The sequence below is a fragment of the Macaca thibetana genome, chromosome 14 (genome assembly GCF_024542745.1).
Source record: "Macaca thibetana thibetana isolate TM-01 chromosome 14, ASM2454274v1, whole genome shotgun sequence".
In the NCBI taxonomy this organism is placed as follows: domain Eukaryota; kingdom Metazoa; phylum Chordata; class Mammalia; order Primates; family Cercopithecidae; genus Macaca; species Macaca thibetana.
In genome coordinates, this window is record NC_065591.1 from 42,841,566 (window position 1) to 42,847,565 (window position 6,000).

Below are 6,000 nucleotides of genomic sequence, written 5' to 3' on the forward strand. Positions count from 1 at the left end.
TCTGATCTGAGGTTTAAGCTATCAATTGAGTTTTAAATTTCAGTGCTTTTTTAAAAGTCTTAATTGGCTTTTTTTCTCCTAATCTGTTTACCTTTTAATAATCTCATATGGCAGGCTTTTTGTGATTCTATTTTCATTTTTTATCATTGTTATTTTATCATCTAATAATCACAACCTGAAGTATTGGGGATCTAAACCTGTTGATTCTCATGACAGTTTATTTCTTTACATCTTTTGTAATTTCTTATTGTAAATTCACATGTGTTTGGTCATAGTCTATGTAAACCTAGGAGTCTAAATAGGGTATTCTTTGCCCAATGAGGGTATATTTAAATGCTTCTGCTAGAGAAATAGAGAACCCCCCTAACCTAGGACTACTTTGGTTTATTGTAAGAGTTTTGGCTTGAGTTTTTCTACCTTATGTTTTGCTCAAAGCATATTTTCCAAATTTTATTTGCTTACTACTCAGATCTCCCTGTTTTGGAGAAACAGATATGAAGGGGTGGCTTGGAAATTTCCTTTATTTTCTGAAACCCCAACAAAACATTCAAAGAATGTTATATTGAGAATCTATTTGTTTTGTAGCAGTTGGGCCCTATGGAATATCTAGTTACTGATTTGCTAAAAGTGGAAGTCCTCATTTTCCCTTTAGTCCACACCAACCTAACTTCTGCCATCAACACTCCTCTGAAATAAGTCTTGTCAAGCTCACCAATCACCTGCATGATGCTAAATTCAAAAGACACTGTATTAGTCCATTTTCACACTGCTATAAAGAACTCCCCAAGACAGGGTAATTTATAAAGGAAAGAGGTTTAATTGACTCACAGTTTCACATGGCCTGGGAGGCCTCAGGAAACTTACGATCATGGCAGAAGGTGAAGAAGAAGCAAGTACCTTCCTTACGAGGCTGTAGGAGACAGAGAGAAAGAGAAAGAGAGAGAAGAGAGGAGGTGCCACACTTTTAAATCATCAGATCTCATGAGAACTCACTATCACAAGAACAGCATGGGGAAAACTGCCCCCATGATCCGATCACCTCCCACTAGGCCCTTCCCTCAACACGTGAGGATTACGATTCAAGATGAGATTTGGGTGGGTTCACAGAGCCAAACCATACAGACACTTTTCTGGTGTTCAGTTATTTGACTTCTCAGCAGCATTCAATACCATGGCCTATCCTCTCTTTTTTGAAACTGGGCTTGGAATTCTATTGTTATAACATACATGACACCACTCTATCCTAGTTTCCTCTTACCTCTCCAGCAATTTTTTTACAGTCTACTTTTTTGTCTCTTCTTCTTCTAATCATCCTTTAAATATTCAAGATTTCTCAGTGTTTAATGACTGCTGCCTCTTTTTTGTAGTGCTCTCACCCCATATGATCTCATCCATTTCTGTGGCGTTAAATACTACCTATATGGTATGAATTGCACAGTTTATATCTTTAGCCTGGCGGTCTCATCATAGCTTCGGGACCAATATCCCCACTTGAATGTCTCACAAGCCTCTCATACCAAACACCCAAACCAACTCTAAATATCAGAGAGAGGGTGGAGCAAGATGGCCAAACAGAAACCAATCATTCCCCTGCCTCCCCAGCAAGGACACTGAGTTAAGATAGGTATACAGAAAAAAGATCTTCATAGCAACCAAAAATCAGGTGAGAACTCATAGTGCCTGGTTTTAACTACATATTGGTAAAAGAGGTACTGAAGTGATTTAAAAACAGCCCTGAATCACAAATGCCACCCCTTCCTCACACCAGGAAGCAGCAGCCTCTGAGCACTGAGAGAGGGAGAACACAGCAATTGTAAAGCAATGAATTCAGTGCTGTCCTGTTACAGCAGAAAGGAAAACTGGACCACACTCATCCTGCCCACAGAGGGAACATTTAAACCAGCCCTAGTGGGAATCTGAATTCCTGCAGATCTCACCAACATGGGCTACAGGCTATAGCAGTCTGTGCCTCCAAGTAAACTTGAAAGGCAGTCTAGGTCATAAACTCTTAGGAAAGTCCTTGTGTTGAGTTAGGCCCATAGACAATGGACTGAAAGGGCACACGGCATACTGATAAACCAGCTGGGGCAGCCAAGGGAGTTCTGGCATCACTCCTCCCCTAAACTCAGGTGGCACAGCTCATGTCTCCAAAAGAGACCCTTTCCTTTCACTTGAGGAGAACAGAGGGAAGAGTGGGGAGGACTTTGTTTTGCATGTAGGATCCCAGCCCAGCCACAGCAGAATAAGGGACTGATCAGAGTAGTGAGGCCCCTGTTCCAGACACTACCTCCCAGATGACATTTCTAGATACACGCTGGGCCAGAAGGGAACGGAACCTGCTGCCTTGCAGGAAAGGACCCACTACTGGCAGCATTTATCACCTGCTAACTGAAGAACCCTTGGGCCCTGAACAACCGGCAGTGATGCCCAGGTACTATATCAAAGGCCTTGGTGAGCCTCTGAGATTTGCTGACTTCAGTTGAGACTCAGTACATAACCAGCCATGGTAACTAGGGGGCAAAATTCCTTCTACTTGAGAAAAGCTGAGGGAAAAGTAAAGGGGACATTTTTTTCCCACACTTTGGGCACCAACAAGGGGAGGAAGGGACCAAGTGTGATCCTGAGGTCTTTGATTCTAGGACTTGACTCTTGGATGACATTTTTGGACCTGCCCTGGGCCAGAGGGAAGCCCACTGCTCTGAAGGACGAGTCCCGGGCCAGGCGGCATTCACAACACACCTAAGAGACTTTGGGCCTTAAGGGAACATTGGAGGTAGTCTGCCAATACTTCTCACGGCCTGGGGTGGCAGTAGCTGTGGGAAGAGGCTTCTCTGCCTTTAGAAAGGTATAGGGAGAGTGGTAAGGACTGCCTTGTGTGCCTTGAGTGCCAGCTCAGCTGCAGTACTTTAGAACATCGAATAGACTCCTAAAGTTTTTGACTCTCATCCCTGACTCCCAAATGGCACTTCTGGACCCACCCAGGACTTGGGGCACCTTGCTGCACTGAACGGACGAACACAGGCCTGGCTGGCTTTACTATCTGCTAAATGTAGTACCCCAGGGCCTTAAGCAAATATAGACAGTAGAAAGGGAGTTGTTGTAAGCAGGCCTTGGGTGAGACCCAGTGCTGTGCTGGCTTCAGGTCTAACCTTCTGCAGTCATCGTGGTGATGGACACAGAGGTGCTTGTGTCACTCCATCCCCAGGTTCAGGTGGCTCAGGAGAGAGAGAGAGAGAGACAGAGAGAGAGAGACTCTGTATATTTAGGAGAAAGTAAGGGAAGGAAACAAGAGCCTCTGCCTGGTAATCCAGATAACTCTCCTGGATCTCGTCCAAACCCATCAAGGCAGCACCTGTATGAGTCCACAAGAATTACAACATTGCTGGGATTGGGGTGCCCCCTAATGCAAATATAGTTTAGATCACAAACCCAAGTCATTTTAAATGTCTGAATAGCCTTCCCAAGAAGGACAGTTAAAAATAAGCCCAGACAGTGAAGACTACAATAAATACCTAACTCATCAATTCTCAGACACCGAAGAACATCTGCTAGCCTCAACAGCATGTAGGAAAACATGATCTTACTAAATGAACTAAATAAGGCACCAAGGATCAATTCTGGAGAAACAGAGATATGTGACCTTTCAGACAGAGAATTCAAAATAACTATGTTGAGGAAACTCAAAGAAATTCAAGATAACACAGAGAAGGAATTCGGAATTCTAACAGATAAATTTAACAAAGAGATTGAAATACTTAAAAAGAATCAGGGCCGGGCGCGGTGGCTCACGCCTGTAATCCCTGCACTTTGGGAGGCCGAGGTGGGTGGATCACGAGGTCAGTAGATCGAGACCATCCTGGCTAACACGGTGAAACCCCGTCTCTACAAAAAATGCAAAAAAATTAGCTGGGCGAGGCGGCGGGCGCCTGTAGTCCCAGCTACTTGGGAGGCTGAGGCAGGAGAATGGCGTGAACCCGGGAGGCGGAGCTTGCAGTGAGCCGAGATCGCGCCATTGCACTCCAGCCTGGGCGACTAAGCGAGACTCTGTCTCAAAAAAAAAAAAAAAAAAAAAAAAAGAATCAGACAGAAATTCTGGTGCTGAAAAATGCAATTAGTGTACTAAGAATGTATCAGACTTCTTTAATATCAGAATGGTTCAAGCAGAAGAAAGAATTACTGAGCTTGAAGACAGGCTAATTGAAAATACACAGTCAGAGGAGACAAAAACAAAAAAAAAAGAATAAAAAGTAATGAAGCATGCTTACAGAATCTAGAAAATAGCCTCAAAGGGCAAATCTAAGAGTTATTGGCCTTAAAGAGGAGGTAGAGAAAGAGATGGGGGGAGAAACTTTATTCAAAGGGATAAGAACAGAAAACTTCCCAAACCTAGAGAAAGATATCAATATCCAAGTATAAGAAGGTTATAGGACACCAAGTATATTTAACCAAAAGAAGACTACCTCAAGACATTTAATGATAAAACTCTCAAAGGTCAAAGATAAAGAAAGGGTTCTAAAACAGCAAAATAAAAACAAATAATATATAACGGAGCTCCAATATGTCTGGCAGAAGACTTTTCATTAGAAACTTTACAGGCCAGAAGAGAGTGCCATGAAATATTTGAAGTGCTGAAGAAAAACAAAAAAAAGTCTTTACCCTGGAATAGTAAATCTGGTGAATATAGCTTTCCAACATGAAGATAAAATAAGACTTTTCCAGATAGGCAACAATGAGGGATTTCATCAATACCAGACCTGTCCTATAAGAAATGCTAAAGTACTTCAATCAGAAAGAAAACGATACTAATAAGCCATAAATAATCTTCTTAAGGTAAAAACTCACTGGTAAGAGTAAGTACACAGAAAAACACAGAGTATTATAACATGGTAACTGTAGTGTGTAAATTACTCTTGTCCTAAGTAGAAAGTCTGAATGATGAACTAATCAAAAATGATAACTACAACAACTTTTCAAGACATAACCAATACAATAAAACATAAATAGAAACAACAAAAAGCTAAAAAGAGGGGGATAACATTGAAGCATAGGACTTTTATTAGTTTTCTTTTTGCTTGTTTGTTTATGCAAATAGTGTTAAGTTATTATCAGGTCAAAATAATGACTTATACGATAGTATATGCAAGCCTCATGGTAACCTCAAACAAACAAACAAACACAAAACATACAATGGATACACAAAAAATAAAAAGCAAGAAACTAAGTCATATAACCAGAGAAAATCACTTCCACTAGTTGAAGACAGGAAGAAAAGAAATAAGGAAGAGATTACAAAGCACCCAGAATGTCAGGTATAAATTCTCACTTATCAATAATAACATCAAATGTAAATGAGCAAAACTCTCCAATCAAAAGACATAGACTGGCTGAATGGTTGAAAAAACAAGACCCGTTGATTTGTCCCCTACAAGAAACACACTTCATACAAAATACACATAGACTGAAAAAGCAGTGAAAAAAGATATTCTATGCCAACAGAAACAGAGCAGCAGCTGCAATCCTTATATCAGACAAAATAGATTCCAAGACAAAAACTGTAAAGAGAGACAAAGAAGGTCATTCTAAAATGATAAAGGGGTCAATGCAGTCAGAGGATATAACAGTTTTAAATATATATGCACCCAACCCTGGAGCATCCAGATATATAAAGGAAATATTAGAGCCAATGAAAGACATAAGCCACAATACAATAGCTGGAGACTTTAATGCCCCACTTTCAGCACAAGACAGATCTTCCAGACGAAAAGTCAGTAAAGATACCTCAATCTTAATCTGCACTGTAGACGAAATGAATCTAACAGATCTTTATAGATTCTTTAGATTTCTATAAATTCTTTTCCTCAGGACATGGATCATTCTCAAGGATAGACTATGTAATAGGCCACAAAACAAGTCTTAAAATATTTTTTAGAAAACTTGAAAAACATCGAGCATCTCCTCTGACCAGAATGGAATAAAGTTAGAAATTAATAATTAAAGGAA